At 39.9% G+C, this 20,991-nt stretch overlaps 1 protein-coding gene and 1 pseudogene across 20 annotated transcripts in view; both read left to right on the top strand.

Moving 5' to 3' along the window:
* The window catches only part of Dlgap1 (DLG associated protein 1), an 888,020-nt gene that overhangs the window by 741,428 nt on the left and 125,601 nt on the right, over nt 1–20,991 (top strand). The gene's annotated exons all lie outside the window — the stretch shown is intronic.
* LOC141422511 (phosphatidylinositol-3,5-bisphosphate 3-phosphatase MTMR2 pseudogene) lies at nt 225–15,507 on the top strand (annotated as a pseudogene).

Genomic DNA, 20,991 nt, shown 5'->3' with positions numbered 1-20,991 from the left:
CAGTAAGTCTCCACATGCCGATGTACTCAAGCCAGGGTTGTGTTTTACAGGAAGTAAAAGTTGATATTAGTTCTTGCAACAAAAAGCATGATCATGTTGTCACAAGCAGTTTTCCCCAGCTCAAGGAAGGAAGAAAAGGTGGGAGGAGGGGAGGGAGGGACAAAAGGAAAAGGAAAGGAAGGGAAGGGGAGAGGAGGGGAGGGGAGGGAAGGGAAGGAAAGGGAGAAAAAAGGAAGAACACAGTTGTCACAACTAAAGTCTGGATCATCAGCAACAGTTACAGCTGATCCTCTTCCTTGACCATCTCTGAGCTGGAATTGCCCCCAGCATGCAAAAATGTAGGTGTATCCTACATTTGCATTTGCCGCGCAAACGTCCTATATATGTGATTATATGTACATGGGTATAGCAGAAATAAGTCCTTATTGAATTTTCCTTTTCTGGAATTTTGTTCTTAGGTAGAAAGTTTCTAAGATAATTTGGGGAGGGAAAAATCTTATTCTGAGTTTTCTATAAAATTTGAGAATGGGGTTGGGGAGTGTGACTTAGAGGTACAGCTTGTGCTTAGCATGCATGAGGCCCTGGTTTTAATCACCAGGACCAGAAAAAAAAGTTATTTGGCTTTTTTTTTAGAAAGAAGTTGAGATATAATAATCTATCCATATATTATAATGTTGATTTTGCCCTATTTTGATTTCTGATCCTTGTTTTATTAAGGAAGAAAAATTTTTTGAGGGCACCAGTGGCTCATGCCTGTAATCCTAGCTACTTGGGAAGCTATGGCCAGGAGGATGGAGGTCAGCCAGGCCAAACAGTTAATGATACCCCATCTGCAAAAATAACCAGAGAAAAATGGTAAAGTGCCTACTTTGCAAGCCCTGAAGTCCTGAGTTCAAACCCCACTCCCACCAAAAGCAGCAAGAGAAGTTTCAGTCTCCTGACCGAGTCAGCACTGGCTCGGACTGCTGCCCCTTACTGCACTCTCCGCTGGGCACAGGCTGGTTGCCTCTCCTCCTCCCCTCTCCTCCCACACTGACCACCAAGATTAGAGCTCAAGCTCACCCCACACTCCAGCAAGGACTTGCTGTCCGGTTAATATATTAAAAGCCACTGACGTTTGAAGGTCATCAAAAGTAAAAATAAAGTGTCTCGAAAATTGTAATGGCCTCCACTTCTCATTCAAAGAATTCAGTACATACAAAGTCAGCTTCTGTTATATCATCAGATTCCACTTCAACTTCTGTAGACAACTTTTCTCCCAAGTTGAGGAACTTAAGGAATCTAACAAATTAGCAGAAATGGAAGAACCACCCTTGCTTCCAAGAGAAAATATTAAAGATATGGTCAAAGATGTAACTTACACATGTCCCTTCGCTGGTGCTGTGCAAGGAACTCTGAATGTCACCCAAAAACATGGAACGGGAATCCCCATTTGTTCTAAATGCTTCACTTGGTGGGATTACTAGAGTACAAAAAAAATGGTGGCTCTTCTAGTCAAAGTGAGTTCTCTCAGACTGGAAACCATATGTGAGAATATTAGGAATTTACAATTTGCTCATAATCTTGAGGGGTGAACAAGAAGACCCACATTTGAGAATCTAATGAAATATGCCTGCCTCTTTTTGCTTTTGAATACAAAGAAATATTCCCTCAAAATGGATGGAAATTCTACTCTTTTGGAGTACAGGAAGCAGGGAGTTCCAAATGAAAGTGAGAGAATAACAAAGACAAAAGAGGGCTGGGGACATGGCTTAAGTGGTAGAGCACCTACCTAGCAAGTTTAGGTCCTGAGTTCAAACCCTAGTACCACAAAGAAAAAAAATAAAAATAAATGAATGATATGAACTTTGTGATACATACCCTGCTCTCTTAATTGTACCAGCAAATATTCTTGATGAGGAACTAAACAGTCTTCGAGTAGAAGAGCCATATCCCAGTAAGTGGGATGCTTTGAGGAGACTACAGATGCTTTTGTCTCAACCAAATGCTGCAAGCAATGAACTGGAGAATGGGTCATCAGGTCTTTCATTGGATGCTGGAAACTGAGTTATTAGTATAATTAAAATCTTAAATTTAAAAATTTTAAGCCATGAAATTAAAACAGAAAAAAAAGTTCAGTCTATTAGGAAGATCAGACACAAGCAATTACCATATTAAGCAGAACGTGCTTTGTTTTATAAGGAAAAGGTTAACATAGTGGACTATAAGAATGGGTAGGAGACAAAGGGGAAATGAGAGACTTGGTGCAGGAAATATCATCTGAGCTGAGCCTTAAAGAACTATGTGCCTTCAGGGGATAGGTGAGGAGCTCAGTGGTAGATTACTTGCCTAGCATGCACAAAGCCCTGGGTTCAATTCCCAGTACTGAAAAAAACAAACAACCTCTATCCCTGCAATAGGCAAGATATGAACAAGATTCCAAGCAGAAGGGATAATCAAACAAATGGCCAAGAAGTTGGGAAGTCTACAGTATGCTCAAGCAAGAGCAAGTTGCTTAATTTGTCAGCACTAGATCCATGAAATGGACGGTTATAGACACAGTAGAAACATGGACTTCCTCAGATTATGAAAAGTGTTGGCTGCTTCACTGAGAAAACTTGTTTAAATTCCTCAGAAGCCCCAAAATGTTAAGCACAGAAATGTTCCCAGAACTACCCCAGAAATAAAATAAATAGCTAAGGAGCAATAGAATAGATGTAGGTGGTAGTCTATCAAGAAGACAGAAAATTGTCTTATTAAAATGGCCTTCCTTAAGGATCAGGGTAGGACAAGAATGAAACCAATTAGAACTGACTTCCTGGGCCAAAATGGTGAAAAGTTCACAAGTCATGCCAAGCAGATTCCATAGAAAAGATTAAGGCATAAGATTATTCTTCCTGAACTTAGAAGTGGAGTCGTTTTGAGAAATACTGTTGTCTGAAGTATGACTGGGCTGGTGGTTAGGGAACTGGAGTACAGATAAGGTGGTTAAAGTTAGGGAAGTTTGTGAGACCACAAACATGAATTTTGACATTTCAGGAGGAGATGGAAAGGTCAATGAAACAGGCTCAGGTTCCTACAGAAGATGAGGAATATTCTGGAAGTTAGTAGACATAGATACAAATAAAAAATGGTTTGAATGGTCTTAGCCTTAAAAAAGAAGAGTCTACAAGGTGATGGTAACAGAAAAATGAGCCATAAGTGGCAATGGAATGAAGAAGCCATGGATCCACATGAAAACAGAATGCTGCTTTTGGGGAGGGAAACCTGATGTTTGGGAAAACAGGTAGGGGAGAAGCTTTTCAGTGGCTATGTTGTGTTGAATTTTAAATTTTAAACCATAAAATGTGGTACTTTTTCTAGGTACCTAATTAATGCTTATTTATTTCATCACTGATCTCAACTTGTCTTCCCACAAGAAGGTAAAGGAAAAAGCCTCAAGTTGGCATGGACTTGAGGCCAGTAGTTCCATCAAAGAATTGTTGGTTTCCTTTACACAGAAGTGTGGAAGAGAAAAGGTGCTTATGGTAGCAAGAGTCCCATAGGACACGGGAACCAACCCATACTGACCCATAAGAAATAATGGTGACATTTTTAAGAATTCTTTGAACTGGTTGATGTCGACTTGGTAGGTTCAAAAAAGCTACATGTCAGTATGGAAATTGGCCGACATTACAAAGCAGAATTTCTTCTCCTCTTCAGAGAGCCTGTTGTTAAACACTTTCCAGCACACCACTGCATAGGACGTAATGGAAGCACTAACAGAGAGTAAATGATGTTGTGGGTGGCACGGAGGAGACAGCTGAAGTGGATGAAAGTGAGAAAAGATAAGAGGACCGAGGAAACAAAATTACTCCTTTTATATATATTTGTTCAATTTACAGGGCACTAGACAACGTACAGGAATTCTTGTTCTTTTAACTCCTTCTTACTTTTGACTTCCTTAGAATCTTCTTTTGCAATCACACATTTAAGTATGGACATAGTTATCTTCCATAATGTTCTCTGCTTTCCCATGGCTTGCTATGTTAAACCCAAAACAAAATTTCTTGGATTGAATATGGGAAATAAAATAGATTAAAAGCCAGGTTTCTCTTCTTGAGATGGAAACTTTTGAAAAATATCAGAACCAATTTTAAGAGTGATGGTGTCAGCACACTTTTTGTTTGTTTTTTGGTGATACTTGGGTTTGAACTCAGAGCCTCATGCTTGCTAGACAATCTGCCATTTGAACCACTTCACCAACCCTGTTTTGTGTTGGATTTTTTCAAGATAGGGTCTCATGACCTATTTGCCCCTGCTGGCTTCAAACCACAATCCTCCTGATCTCTGCCTCCTGTGTAGGTAAGATTACAGATGTGAACCACCGGCACCAGGTGTCAGCAGTTTTGATAGTAGCAATCATCTACCTCTCATTCTTAACAGCCATTTGTACACTAATGATAATTTTTACAGTAGTTGTTCTTCTAGACTCTGTTTATGAATATCCTATCAGCTCGTGGTTTCTATTAACTAGTATTTCTAAAAAGCAACCGTTTGAGGTAACCAATGGGAGCAACGTTCTGGTAGAATGCACAAGTGACTAATTGCAACAAAAATATAGAAAATTTTAACTCGGGTTGAACGCACCTGTCTCATCTGATCTCAGAAGCTAAGCAGGGTCGGGCCTGGTTAGTACTTGGATGGGAGAAAATTTTAACTTAGGAGGCAAGCAGAGATAAGGACCTGTCCCACCTGTGGCACTGGAGACAGAAAGAAAAGAATAGGCATTAGAATCCATCAGGGGAGGTGGTAAGGGAGGAGAAATGAGAGAGAAAGGTCTGGTGCTTCCCATCCTCTAGTTAAGTCAGCCCCTGAGGTGGGAGGTGTCCTTGCCACATTTGAAATTGAGCCAAGAAAATGAGGGAGAGCACAATGACTTCAAAAGGAAAACAAATTATGAGCCAGTACCTAGTAGTGAGTGGTCTCTAAAAGTCTTAAACACTCCCTGGTATTATCTGTTTCTCATTAGCTTTTAAGGAAGAGAAACGTAGACATCAAAGTCACCAAGCAGTGTGTGTGTGTGTGTGTATGCACTCACATGTGTGTGATCAGCAATTGAATGAAACTAGATAGCATTTGTTGCCCTCAATGCAGAGAAACTAAAGCAGATACTTTAAAGCAACTGAGGCCAATAGGAGAAGGGGACCAGGAACTAGAGAAAAGGTTAGTTCGAGAAGAATTAATTTAGAAGGTAACACACATGCACAGGAAATCAATGCGAGTCAACTCCCTGTGTAGCTATCCTTATCTCAACTAGCAAAAACCCTTGTTCCTTCCTATTATTGCTTATACTCTCTCTACAACAAAATTAGAGATAAGGGCAGAATAGTTTCTGCCTGGTAGCAAGGGTAAGGGAGGGAGTGGGGGAGTGGGGAATGACCCAAACATTGTATGCACATGTGAATAAAATAAAAATTAAAAAAAAAACTAGTAACGATTATGTTTCCTCCAACTTAAAATAATTTTTCTGGAAAAATACAGACTCTTCATAACTTACTTTCAATGATAAAGAAGCGGAATATTGACCTTCTCACATGCCTTTCTCAATGTCACTGTTCTCTTTTTAATAATGCTTATGTTTTTCACTGTAGAAAATTCTGAAGAAAAACACTCAGAAAATTCATGAAGAATATAAATTATGCAAGACTTTGTTGGCAATAGAGAGGATCTGACTTCTACTCTAAGTGAAATAGAAGCCATTTGTAGTTTTCAGCAAAGAGGTTACATGATCTTGGTTTCTAAAGGATTATTCTTGTGGCTCCACTGGGAACAGACTATATGAGAAGAAAGTAAAAGCATCTATGATCAGTTCCTTAAAATAGATTCTATAAAAGGAATTTCTTAAGACTGTACTTGTTTAGCTTCTATTACAGATTATACTCTCATCCATTGGGCAGGAGTATTTGAGGGAGAAAATACATTTAAAAAGAAAGTTCAAAATCTGTTTTCTCAGGCTGGGAATGTGGCTCTGTGATAGAATGCTTGCCTAGCACTTGTGAGGTCTTGGTTTCCATCACCAATATTGAAAAAAAAAAATCTGTTTTCTACCTTTATGAAAATAACTGGCTCTCTCTCATTCTCTATGGCATGGTGATTATTTCTGCTCAAGTACAGTCATGAGGCAGGAAAATATGAATTGCCAATTTAAGAGTCAGGTAAACTGAGAATTCCCTCCCTGATAAGTGGAGGGGTTGAAGGAGGGTAAATACGGGTGAATATGGTCAGTGTACTTTGTATACGTGTGTGTAAATAGAACAAAACCTGATGAAATTATCTCTGCCCTGGCTTCAAAGAGCAGGTAACTGGAGACTTTTTATGTAATGCTCACGCACATCCTGTTTACCTTGTTACTGTGCTGTGAAGAGAGAGCTAAAGGGTATTGTGATCCCCAGCAGAACTGTGTGGGCAGGGAGAATAAATTATCTCTTCCTTTAGGAAGTCATCCTTGAGCTCCAGGTGAGGGGAGCAACAAAGGCAAAGTCACAGGCAGGAATGAGAACGAACAGAGAAGGAACTTAGAGGGCTAGAGTAGCAGGAACATAGAGGCTGGCAGGGAGAATGGGAGGGGACCAGGTAAACCAGAAAGTCATCTACCACTTTACGGATCTTAAAGTTTTGCAAACAGCAATGGCTATTAAACAGATCCAACCAAGAGTCAAGCAGCTACTTTTTTCCACATGTTCTTATTCAGGCAAACAAAAATGAAATTGACACATTGACCTTGATCCTGGTGCACTCAGGATCAAGGAAAGGTAATGTTAGAGGATTTAAGAACTGTATAATAAAGTACATTTTTCTTACATGACAGTTGTCAAATATTAATTTCAAAATCTGCTTCATATAAACATATATAATCAGAATTGTGATTTACAATTAGAGACATTGAAATAGAAATTACCCAGAAATGTCCCAGAAACATTCTAGACATTATGCTTGATCACACTTCAAACTCTTGCATTTTCATTTTAGGTTTAGAAAATGACAATCACTGTTCTGCAATCCGTTGGCCAAATGAAAATGAAAACCTCTAAGATGAATTTATTTCTGCAGGGTAGATACTGCACCCATGTAAAGATTTAGCTGACAACTACCAAAAAGGAATTGGGGAAATAAATGGGATTCACAGCTGTCCAGGAAGTTCTCAGCAGCCTGTTTTGCCTGGAATGCAGGGGAGTTCCCAGGAAGGCAGGGTGTGCTCTGCCAGCCACATAGCTCTCACTGATGCTTGTACAGCTTTTGAGACTGTATCAGAGGGCCCAATTTTCTAGTATTCCCCTCTTAAGAAAGAATAGCTACTTCCAGGCTCCCATGGGCTGAATAATTTTGCACCATTGTTAGTGAATATTGGACCATTTTTCGCTCTAGTCATCCACCTGTTCCATCTTTGTATAAGTCTGAATATGCCTTGCACATGTTGCAAATTCATTACCACTTACACTTCAAAAGACGGGTGATTGTTAAATGGTCTCACTTTAATCATCTTATTCTAACAATAAAAAATTTTAAATCAGAACTCAGGAGGCTGAGGCAGAAGAATCATGAGTTCCAGGCCAACCTGGGCTACATATAGAGACACTGTCTCAAACAAATAAACAAGCAAACATAGCATGATAAAACCCTCTAAACACTATTTGAAAGGGGAGAAGCGGGATGGAAGGTGAGACAGTGTAATAGATCAAAGTACATTGTACACATCTATGGAATTATCACAATAATATCTAATTTATACAATTAATATACACTAAGAAAAATTAATAAAATTACCTTTTTAAACAGTGTGCATTTTTCTCATCAACATATATGAAAAAATTTAAAGATGTAGCACAAAACAAGAAAACAGAAGATTTGGAACCCTAAATCTAGTCTATGTTGTCTTAAAAACTGAGATTATACAGTAGTGAGTATTCAAAGACGTTCTACAAACATTAACGCATGGATAATGGCATGGAACATTCTGATTTCTGGTGACCTTGTTTGTCACAGCTGCTTGAACTGAGGATATCCTGGTGCAAGGTGCCAAACTGGTTCCAAGGACCCCAGCAAAAATTTAGCATAGTGAAGTTCAAAAGGTGGCCAAAGGCACGGAGGAAAGTGTCAGGGAGGAAAAGCTTCTCCTGTATCCGCTTGGGTTCAGTGCTGGGAGTGGGGGAAGGGGCAAATTAAACTTATGAAAAACAAATCAGCAAGAGAAAAAAAAAAACTATGTGTTTCCCTCATTCACCAGTGTTCAGAAAGCATCAAGCATGAACTATACCCCAGAAGTTATATGTTACTAGTATTCTCCCCGTTTGACAGTTGAGGAAACTGAGACACAGAAAGGTCAAGTGGCCTATCCACTTGACCTTGATGATTGATTAGTGGCCCACCCACTTATTCCATTTTTTTTCTCTTGGCAGTACTGGGTCTTGAGCTCAGGACCTCACCCTTGCTAAGCAGGTGCTGTACTACTTGAGCCACTCCACCAGCCCTACTTATTCCATTTGAAATTCAGGTTCTTAACAGCCATGAATTATGCCTCTACTATGCCAACCTTCCTTTTTGAAAATTATTTTAATGAAATAGAAGCATAACAGCCAAACATGGTGGCCCCAGCCTGTAATCTTAGCTACTTGGGAGGCTGAATTTGGGAGTATCTTGATTCAAAGTCATCCTGGAGTGGGGGCAGGAGGGGGAGAAATGAACCAAGCCTTGTATACACATATGAATAATAAAAGAAAAATGAAAAAAAAAAAAAAAAGCAAAGTCATCCTGGACAAAAAGGTTCACAAGACCCCATCTCAACCAATAGCTGGGTGTGGTGGCATGGGCCTGTCAACTCAGCTATGGCAGGAAGTGTAAAATAGGAGGATTGTGAACAAAAAAGCAAGACCCTATCTCAAAAATAACCAGAGCAAAAAGGGCTGGAAGTGTGGCTCAAGTAGTATAGCACCAAGCACAAAGCCCTGAGTTCAAACCCCACTTCTGCCAAATAATATAATAATAACAATAATAAACAAGAAAAACATAGCAAATGGCTTTTAAGAAGCTTTTATCATTAGTATTAATGCAGGCTGGGGTAGCCTGGTATGCATGAGGCCTTGGGTTCCATCCCCAGCACCACAAGATGTGACCGTGCTCTCATTTGTAAAGTAAATCTTGCTAGTTAGTAATAGCAACCTCCTGATCCATCATAATGTGATCGACTGTGCTGGTGGAATTGTTTTTTCCACACTGAGATGATATCAACACAGAGTAACACTGTACTCATGATACATTGCTGAGTTTAGCCCTTAAGCCACAGTGCCACAGTTTCTGTTCTTCAGGACCCTGCCCCAGACCCCAGTGTTTCTTCTTTCCTCTTTTTTTTTTGGCAGTGCTAGTGGTTGAACTCAGGGCTTTGGGCTTGCCAGGCAGGTGCTCTACTGCTTGAGCCACTCCTCCCACCCCAGTGCTTCATGTTTATTGTTATTCAGCTCAAAATTCGGGGCCCCAGTGTGTGTGACACAGTGTGTTCAATAACATCATCAAGGAAACTTTACAGTGACTCACAGAAATATCTGCCCAAAAGAAATCTGTAATCTCACTGATGGTAATGAATATACTCGTGATCTCATCAGAGATCATTTCATGAAGAAATGGAAGCTAAAACTAAATAGCTTCCCCACTGCTACACCTACACATTTTCTAGTTTTAAGTTATTCCAGCTGTTTCCAAAAAAAAAAAACAAAACTGATCTTAGATGGCTGCAACAGTTTCAGAGGTTCTAAATCCCTCTGAGTCCAGTCCAAGGAGCCTACTCTCCAGCCTCAAGCCCTGTTTCTATGTTCTATTGATCCGGAAGTGGATCTGATCCTATTGTTAACAGCATTGCTATATAAGACCAGCACGCGCCGGTTTTTAATGGACACATACTATATATGCCAGTCAGTACCTGGTCAGTTGGCTACAAAAACAAATCAGAACAATTCTCACTCTCCCATTTCCATCAGAGAGATTAAGCACAAAAGTAAGGCCTTATTACCCAGGATGCAACCAATTGCTAAGGAGACAAAGGTGTTTCAACCCGGAGGGCATTTGAGTTGGTTCTGAAAAACGGATAAGTGTGCAGTAGCCACTCAGGTCACCACTGCTGTCTTAAAAACTAGCCGATTAAAATCTGACCAATCTGACCAGTTTCTTTTCAGAACTACTTGAACATCTCAGGCAATTCTGCTCAGGGTGCAGAAGGAAGGACTTTTTTTTTTTTTTTTTAGGAAGGACACTTCAAAATTCTATGTCCTTCCAATCAGGTCTGGGTTTGAGATTTAAAACTGTATTATCTGATACTGTTCTGTCAGACAGGTTTCTCCACGTGAGAGCCGGGACTCTTGGCGCTCTTGTTTGGTGGTCTTGGAGTTTTGGGGTGATAGCTTAACAACCACATTCAGACGCCAGGGGGCGATAAGGGTTCACCGAAGAATCGCGGGCAATTTAGGAATATTCACAGCATCCTGGTGCAAGGGTGAAATCTTTAATTAAAAAAAAAAAAGTTTCGTAAAGGAAATAGAAATGTTTAAAGATTCTTTCTTTGAAAGCTTTCTGAATGGCCACAAAATTGCTTTCAGTATTTGTGCGCAACTGGAATTTTTGTAGTCTCGTTTGCAAACGATTTACTTTTGATTTTTTTTTTTTTTTTTTAGCTTAAGCCAGCTTCCTGATCTTTCCTGGCCTCTTCCTAGGAAATGGCTGTTCTTAACCGCCCCTAGCTAGCCCGACTCTTCCCCCTCTCGCGTCCTTTGCGCAGCCATGATCTGCCCGCGGTGTCCGTTCTGCGCCTCCAGCTGCCCTTGCGGGCGGCGCTGCGGTTCCACTTAAGGTAATTCCAGTCCCCGCCTGCGTTTTGTTTCCAGTTCGCAGCCACAGCCGCCAGGTGTCTGACCTCCTATAACCCCCAAGGATGAGAGATCAAAGGTGCGCCTACATCTGCCTCCTGCCCGGCTCTGTCGTTTGTTACACGTTCAGAGGGGACAAGAGCAGTATTGTGCACTTGGGAGGGAGGACAAATCAGACATGGAAAGAGGCTTGTCTCAGAGCCTGCCAAGGGCCTAAAGTGAGGTGGAAAATGTCTGTTCACAGGTTATCGCAGCCACGGTGGATGTTTTCTTCTTAAAAGAGAAAGAATATCATGGTAAATGGAAATCCTTTCTTCAGTTGGAGTCCTACTAATCCCACTCTTTGAAATGCACAAGGAGCCGTTTGGAAGTGTGGCTCAGTGGTAGAATGCTTGCCTAGAACTATAGGCCCTGCGTTCAAACCTTAACACTGGGGGGAAAATAAAAGAGAGCGAGAAGGGCAGGAAAAGGGGTAGGGAAAGAAAATAACTTCAGGAACCCTACTTCTAATGGAGCATCTATTTTCCATATCCAAGGGGACTGCAGATTAAGTGTTAAAAAAGCAATTTGTGGAGATTTCCTTGGTTCTCAGAGATACAGGGCAGAAAACAGCTCAAGACCTAGTAATAAATGATTTCAAAACTTAAGTGTAAAAATACTTTAAACAATTTGAACGCCCACACTTTTCTTTTGACTCTGAGGAAAACGCCATGATTTCCACCAAAGCTGTAAATGAGAACAAGCACCAATTGCTTTTTGCTCTGTGCATTCCTGTGCCTACACATCCCCAGGGGCTCCCTGTGCTTCAGCTTCCCCAACCCATTACAAAAAGGGACTTCAGCCCCTTCAGCTGGACTCCACTGTCCTTGCAGGCCCCAGCAAAGTAGGAGTAGGGGCCAATTAGTAGCTCACACTGTCTTCCCCTTGTTCCAATGGCTGGGAATCCAAGTTTTCACAGCATGTGAGCAGGGAGAATAGTGGAGTAGGGCGTCTTTATCAGCTGCATCAAATATTTTTCATTCACCCATTTAACAAATATTTATTCACTTACTATGTCCAGACACTTGCTGAACTCAGGAATTTAGCCATGATCAAAGAAAGCCTTGCTCTCTGTTCTCAGGGAGTTTACAATCTAAGAGGTGGAGACTCACATGAATCAAATAATCACAGAGATAACTGCTCTGAGGGAAAGCAACACAGTTCTTTTGAGAGAATCTATTGTATTGAAGGAACTAATCTGGAGAACTTCCCTGAGAAAATCCTAATCAGCTAAGACCTAAAGGATCAGTGAAGAAGGGTGAGAGGAGGCATGTCTTCATAGTCAGAGAACTGAAAAGGTGGTGTCCCTGAAGCACTGAAAGCTAAGGGAACATGAATGTGTGAGGTCAGAAAATGTAGGCACAACGAACTATTTCAGTTATCTGTTACTAACACCATATTACCCCATCTTAAAAACAACACCTTTTCCACTCCTGCAAGGTGGTTGAACCCATAGAAGGGAAGTGAGGCCACTGGGGGTGTGCTCTCAAAGGGAGTGCTGGGACTCCAGGCCCTTCCTCTCTCTCTCTCTTGCTTCCCAAATGCCTTGAGATGAACAGTCTTCCTCCTCTACCAAATGCTTCCCACCACAGGCCCAAAGCAATGTAGCCAAGCAATTATGGACTGAAACCTCTGAAACTGCAAGCCAGAATAGATCCTTCCTCCTTTTAAGTTGGTTTTTCTCAGGTATTTTGTCACAGTAATAGAAAGTGGAATTTAAGCAAGGTTCAGCTCGGTGACTCTTAAATTCCATAGTTAACTGGAAACTAAGTTATTCGTCAGGGTTTTCCAGAGACATAGAATATGTATGTATATGTATATGAACTGACTTGTTGATTAAGGAGGCAGAGAAGCCCCAAGATGTGTAGTCAACAAGCAAGCTAGAGACCCAGGAGAACAAGTGGTATAGTTCCTGAAAACAAGAAGACCAATGGTGTAAGTTCCAACTCAAGTTCAAGTCTAAAGGCAAGAAAAGACCAATGTCGCAGCAGAGAAAGAAAATTCTCCCATACTTCACTCTTTTGTTCTTACTAAGGCCATCAGTAATTTGGATGAGACCCACCTACATTAGGGAGGGCAGTCTGCTCTGCTCAATCTACTGATTCAAATATTAATCTCATCCAGAAACACCTTTACAGACATACCCAAAATAATTGACCAAATGTCTGAGTACCACATGGCCCAGTCAAGTTGACAAGCAAGCTAATCATCACAGCTGGCTGATTTGGGGGTCCAAACTGGCATTATTCATATGCCTGGCACCTTGGTTTTGATGACTAGGAGTGTGGGTTCAGCTGTCACAATTGACTAGAGCACCTTTAAGTGGCACCTCCAACCTCATGGCTAGTAACTTCTACATATCAGCTCTGGACACCCAGAGAGAATGTTCCAAGACACAGGAAGTCTTAAGGTCTGGGTCCAAATACTGGCAGATATCATTTCTACCCTATTCTATTGGTCAAAGGAATCATAGTCAAAGAAGGAAAAATAATAGAGATGCTACCTCTCAATGGAAAGATTCAGATACAGTTCATTCTTTGGAACCAAATTATTTACATCTTCTATAATACAAAACACACATACACACACACACCTTACAAAGATCTCAAAAATCTCATCCCAAAATCAAGTTTGAGATCCAAGTTCTTGCCATCTGAATAAGCTTCAGGTGCTGATGGAGCTTTTTAGATAAAGTTGTCTGGTATAATTTCCATCAATGTTAAGACCTGTAAACAATAAAGGAAAGGTATCTGTCCTTTATGTATCCGACATAGATGATGACACAGGGAAGGGATGGTGCATTGAACATTGTGTTAGTAGAATTTATTTTGGCTCAGAGTTTAAGATGTTTAATTCCATAGTCAGCTGACTCCATTGCTGTGGGCTTGTGGTAAGACAGAACATCATAGCAGGAGATGTGTGGTGAAGCAAAGCTGCTCCCCTCACAGGGACCAGGAAGCAGAGAGACAAACAGAGGAAGAGGGCAGAGACAAGACATACCCTCCAAAGGAATAACTCCAATAATCATTTCCTCCAACTAGATCCCACCCTCCATAATTTCCATAGCTAACTGGATTATGAATCCATGACTGGATTAACCCATTCATTAGGTCAAAGCCCTCAATGATCCCATCATTTCCCCAAAAGCCTCTCACTGCATTGGTGATCATGCCTTCAACACATGACCTTTAGGGGACATTTCATATCCAAACCACCACAGACACTTTAAGAGTAGAGGAGCAGAAGACACATAGAATCACTGGTCCCACCAGACGCTGGTGGCTCACACCTGTAATTCTAGCTATTTGGAAAGGTGAGATTGGGAGAAATGCAGTTCAAAGCCAGCCCAGGCAAATAGTTCTTGGACTGGTGTAGAGTGCCTGCTTTGCAAGTGTGGAGCACCCAGTTCAAACCCAAGTCCCATCAAAAAAAAAAAGGGAAAAAAAAATCACTGGTCCTTAGAAATTCTGAAATCCACATGTTGTGAGTTCCTTGACTGGGGGATCCATTCCTGTCTACTGGACTAATTCTTTGCAGCTCTTGGATCTACTCTCCAGACTCTTGCTGTACCTTCTTTGTGGCCCATTCTCCATAAGAAATAGCTGAATGATCTCAACCTATTTCCTGCTTATAAAAGTCGAGAACCATAAAGATCAGTTCTTTGAACAACATTTGTTTGCATTGTTCAAGCTGAAGATGCGCCACCAGTACACTTCTCTTACAATCTTTGTGGGCTTCCTCTGAGTCTTACTTAGTTTCACTCTGTTGAACAGAACACGCATGTACAATTCCCTTCAAGTCAGGCCCTTCTTTGGCTGGAACCTAGAGTTGGTGTGCTTTGGGATAACACCTCTAGAATTCTCAGATGCTTTTTGGACAGTTTTAAAAACTCCATGAGGCATATGCTTACATATTTCTGATGTCATAAAAAGGGGCCTTAACAGCCATCGCCTGGAAATAGAAGGCCATTTTTTGTTTTATTTTGTTTTTATGCTTTTACTCGATTTTTATTTTCATTATGTTTTGACTCATCTTGCTCTACCTGCAATTTATCATATGGAGCTTTAAAAATGGGGAGTGGGGAGGGCATTATAGGCATTCTGCTTGGAAATCTTGGTAAAATCCATGAGTTTGGGCTGGGGGGTGTAGCTCAGTGGGAGAGTGTTTGCCTAGCACACCCAAGGTACTGGGCTTAGATAGATAGATATTCATGAGTTTATTAAGTATATTTTCATTTGCCATGTTACTACAGTGACAATATTCCCAAACTTCCTGCCACTACATGAAGATTGCCTTCTGTCCAGCCTCCATGACAACTTTGTTCTCATCCTCACAGACTTCACCAACGGTCTCCTCATGGTCTTAAGGCTTCTGCTCTGGGTGCCCCTTGAAGCCTTGGCTCAGCTGGTGTTCGTGAGAGTGTCCACACAGGCCGTGTCCATCAGAGCAGTCTCAACACTTCTTACCCTGTCTCACAGACAGGAAGAGGAGGCTGCATGTTTCACAAAGTCTGGGCACAGAATGGGAACATGATTTGATACTCAAAGCATCACAGAGCTTGCCCAGGTTCAAAGAGAAGGAACATAGTCTCCACCTCTCTATGGGAAGAGTGTGGAAGAATTTATCGCTGTTTTTATTCTATTATTTAATGGCAGAATAAAATAATTTAATATTATTTAATATTTAAGGGCTTTTTTTTTCCTTTATCTTAAGAATAATGAAAAATCACTTAAACCATCTGTGGTAGTGGTAATCCCAACTACTCAGGAGATAGCAACAGGAGGATAACAGTCTGAGGCTGACCAGGTAAAAGCAGGAGACCCTATCTGAAAAACAAACTAAAGCAAAAGGCCAGGGGACACGGCTCAAGTGGTGGAGCACCTGCCTAGCAAGTGTGAGGCCCTGAGTTCAATGCCCAGTACCACCAGGAGAAAAAAAAAAATTAAGAATCTTAAGGGGTAAGGAATATTACATTTACCTTTGGAAAAGTCCCCCCAGCTGCAGTACAAGAATGAATAGAAGGATATTAAAATGGTTGGTTCCCAGCCAAGCATGGTAGTCTCAGTGCTCAGGAGTCCTGAATGGTTTTTTTTTTTTTTTGAGTTCTTTTTCTATTTGAACCTTACCACACTGATTCCTGAAAACATTGCTGTAATGATTTGGCCTAGGGGGATGACAGTAAAGACAGAACTAGAGATTCTAAAGATATTTTTTACATAAAACTAGTTAGCAACTGGAGGTGTGTCTCAAGCAATAGAGCACCTGCTTTGCAAATGTGAAGGCCTGAGTTCAAACCCCAGTCTCACAAAAAAAAAAAAAAAAATTGATTAGCTAATATTTCTTGGCATCCATTTAGGGTAATTGTCAATTCCAAATAGCCAATAAAATTTCTTGGAGTATTTGCTAACATTACAATCCTGAAACATCTAACTATCTACTATAACTTACATGTATCGTACCAATCTTTATGAACCTCCAGAAAGACCATTCTCTGAGCAGAAATAGACAATGGACAATATAATGAAAACCAAGAATTCCGCTTAATAATATACATGATTAAAATAACATCTTTGCAGCACATTTGTTGGGATTGATAAGATCCTCCCTGGTGATACATGCATGAACCACTTGTTCATTCAATAAATATTTACTGAGTGTGCACTGTATGCCAAGAACTGTTCTGGGAAGCAAGTTACAGGAGCAAACAAGACAGACAGCTGTCTGTTCTCACTCTGCTTGGATTCTAATGAGGAAGACGGATGGAAACAAGGACCCACATGATGAGTCAATGAGATAGCTTCAAAGAGTAGTAACTGTCGTTAAAAGAATAAAAGAATAAGAGAGTCGTGGGATACTCAGTAAATTGTGGGGCTTCTCAACATACAGTCATCACAAGGACTCTCTGAGGAAGTGGCATGGAAGTAAAATCTGAATGACGAGGAAGAGTTAGCCATAGGAAGATTCTGCACATTAGATGAGAACATTTAGGCCAGAGGGAGCAACCAGAGATTAGCTGGTGGCAGAAAGGAACTAGAACTAGCACTGCAAAGCATTAAAGCACAGAGAAGACACCATGCGACTAAAGCATCTTGAATAAGGAAAAGTGAGATGGAACAGAGGAAGTAGAGAAATGGGTGGGAGTATCTCATGTAGGCCTTGTCAGCCAGGGTTGGAAATCTCCATATCTCATCAACAATGAGATTGTCACTCAAGAGTCCTAGTGAGCCCTTGTGATAGGTACTTTTAACCAGACCTTGTCTCCTAAGCTTTTAGTTTTTTTCTCAATTATATTGAATTTATGGAGTACCTTGCTTGTTCTAATGCCCAGTAAGAGCATTTTCTTTTATTTATTTATTTATTGGGTTTTTTTGCTTACATTTGTTTTACTTTTTTAGTAGCATGTATTAGTTGTACAGGAGGGTTTCGTTGTGACATTTATATATGTGGTTGCAAAGTATCTTTAAATTAGATTCACCCCCTCCATCATTCTCCCTCATTCCCCCTCCTTGGTTCTTAGAACAATTTCAATAGGTTTTATTGTTCAAAGTACATCAACCATATTTACCCTCCTTCACCTCTCCATTTACCCTCCCTCTCCCAGTGGTACTTCACCCGTAACAGGACCTGTTTTACCTTCCTGTCCTTCATTTTTTTTTTAAAGTGTATATTGATTGTTCAAGAGAGTTTCACCTTGGTATTTCAGACATGTATATACTTTAATCAGATTAACCCCCTCTGTTACTTACTCTTTCTCTGTCACCCTGTTCTCCTATTATTCAACAGCTTTCAGTGCATTTCATCATACTGTCTTCAACCCAGATGAAATGCATGTCACTATTATTCACTCTATCATTCTTTTTTCCTCTCTTGTCTTCCTGTAGTCCCCTCAGACAGATCCACTATTAGAATCATATTTTCTCTCTCCATAGATAGATAGGTAGATGTGTATTTGTTTTTATTTATTGTTAGCATATATTAATTGTACAAAGGGATTTTATTGTACTATTTCCATACATGCATATAATTCATTTTGATCAAATTTACCCCCTCTATTAATTCCTTTCTTGTTCCCTTTTCTCTTCCCTCCCTTTTTTAATTTTAATGAGTTTCATTATTCTATTTTCATATATATATATATATGTATATATATATATACTTTGATAATATTCACTCCCCCATCACCCTCTCCTTTCTCCCTCCTCCCTCTCACTGGTCCCTGCCCCACCTCCACCCCTGAACAGTCTACCTTTTACATTCATGTCATTTTTTTTAAGGTCTACATTTTACATATGTGGGAAAACATGTGATCTTTGTCTTTTTGAGTCTGTCTTATTGCATTTCTCCTATACTTTTAAATCCATTGAAATTAATCATTACAGTTTGGGGGCAGAGCTCAGTGATAGAGTTTGCTTAGCATGTGGGAAGCCCTGAGTTCAATACCCAGCATAAAAGAAAGAAAAAGAAAGGAAGAAAGGGAGAGAGGGAAGAAGGGAAGGAGGAATAGGTGAAAACAGTAGGAAAGAAAGAAGAATAATTTTGGAACATGTGGACAGATGCAGAAAATGCCCCGGCTATGATTGTCTCTGACTTGCAGGAAGAAAATGGCCACAGTGTATGAAAATCACAAGGTTAGCAGGCTTTCGACATGGAAGATATCAAGTTCAGAGAAATCTAGTGGAGGTTTTTCCTTTTCTCTCTTTTTTCTTTTCAAACACTTTACAGACTGTGGAGAATTCCATGCACTTGGGTGGGGGTTGGTAAGTCCATTGTGTATATACTCATATGCACATATTATGGCTTACCCTGAATTCCAGGGAATGTCAATGTCACCCACTCACCAGACAATGTCTGTCATGTGTACTGCAGGCCAATAATACTGTGTGTAACTTTTAAACACCCACATCAATCACTTCTTAAATAGTTTAATTTTTTTCATATTTTCAAGTAAATTGTATCTTTTCCTGTCATTCTATAATCGTGTATAATGTTAATATTAGTCTTATAACTAGAATTAGCTAATTTTAGATTTTTCACTATAACATAGTACTTTGCAACATAAAGGCCTGCCCTATAATAGAGAAAAGTTTGATTTGGGGTTTAAAAATAAGACACTTACGAAATTAGTAATGCTTTTATTAAAATAAAGTTTATAATTAGAGTCCTAAAATCAGACTATTGTTTGTAACTTAACTTACCCTTTTTTCCCTAATGCATTATTGGGCTCTCCTGAACTACCATCTCTTACAAGAATTTACTTAAAGGACTGGTGGAGTGACTAAAGTGGTAGAGCACCTACCTAGCAAGTGTGATCAATCCCCCGTACCACCAAAAAAAAAAGAAAATTGCTTAGATGTCCTTGTATAGTCTGTTTCTATACAATAATTAGAACACATTGTTTTCTTTTCATTGGAGTGACATTTGCTGACACCATAGTTATATGCAAAAATGAATACAATGAGAAAAATTAATATTCTAACCTATATGAAGGTTCTACTGACTGAATATGTGATGGACCATTCCTTAATATGTTTGTTGCTCATACTTGACTTGCCTCTTGGTTTAGTTGCCTAATCACAAAAGAAGTTGAATCCATTCAGGTTGTGTTCTTAGTTGACTGTCAATAACTGTTATTTCCATGGATGGAATTGGAGAACATCATTCTGAGTGAGGTTAGCCTGGCCCAAAAGACCAAAAATCGTATGTTCTCCCTCATATGTGGACATTAGATCAAGGGTAAACACAACAAGGGGATTGGACTATGAGCACATGATAAAAGCGAGAGCACACAAGGGAGGGGTGAGGATAGGTAAGACACCTAAAAAATTAGCTAGCATTTGTTGCCCTCAATGCAGAGAAACTAAAGCAGATACCTTAAAAGCAACTGAGGCCAATAGGAAAAGGGGAACAGGTACTAGAGAAAAGGTTAGTTCAAAAGAATTAACCTAGAAGGTAATACCCACGCACAGGAAATCAATGTGAGTCAATGCCCTGTATAGCTATCCTTATCTCAACCAGCAAAAACCCTTGTTCCTTCCTATTATTGCTTATACTCTCTCTACAACAAAATTAGAAATAAGGGCAAAATAGTTTCTGCTGGGTATTGGGGGGTGGTGAGGGAGGGGGCGGAGTGGGTGGTAAGGGAGGGGGTGGGGGCAGGGGGGAGAAATGAACCAAGCCTTGTATGCACATATGAATAATAAAAGAAAAAGGAAAAAAAAATAACTGTTATTTCCAAAGTGATGTATGCATAGTGTATTTTTTTTTTTTTTGCATACGACAGGTTTAAGAGGTTTTGAAATTACTGGCAAAACAGTCGTAAATGCTAAGCTTACTCACATTTGGCTTGTTCAACCAAATTGCAAACCATTTTGTGAATATCTCAGAAAGCATCCTGAAATTCAAGATTTTCTTCTCAGGGTCTGAGTGGAAAGAAACAAAGCAGCTTGCAGGAGCCAGTTCTTCCATTCTTACATTGCTAGGAAGGTTTGTGAGCTCATCATTACAAATTAAATTATATAAACTTATAATTAAATAAATTATTTTTAAAATAAAGGTAGGGGCTGAGGGTGTAGCTCAGTGATAGACTGTATATTTTGCATCAGGGAAGGAGGCTGTGTTCAGTCCTCAACACCGTAAGAGCAAACAAAGGTAATATATTCCTAAAACTCTTCACTGCCTAATCTCTTGATTTTTACTACCCTACTCATGAGGTTATTTACATCTAGTGTTTGGATTCAAGGATGGTTAAATGTTAGCAAGTCAATAGACACGATATACCACATCTTCAGAACAAAGAATTAAAAAAAACCACAGGATTCTCACAATAGATGCAAAAAAGTCATTTGCACAAGCACAGTGGTGCTTGTGAGGTGGCTCTTACACACCTATGCCCAGCTCTACCTACAATGAGTGATATTTGCACAATATTGAGATGATAGAGATTTTCATTTGATGAAAATAATTTATACAAAGGTAAGGAATATATTAAGAACAGATTACATAAAAGACATAATGACAATAAATGTATTGGAAAAAGACAAGATTGAGATGCAAATGAATGTGTGACTTTTGTACAATTATA

Source organism: Castor canadensis, chromosome 4, assembly GCF_047511655.1.
Source record: "Castor canadensis chromosome 4, mCasCan1.hap1v2, whole genome shotgun sequence".
Taxonomy (NCBI): Eukaryota; Metazoa; Chordata; class Mammalia; order Rodentia; family Castoridae; genus Castor; species Castor canadensis.
Note: the sequence above shows the minus strand (reverse complement) of the source record. Positions and strands in the feature narration are given on the sequence as shown.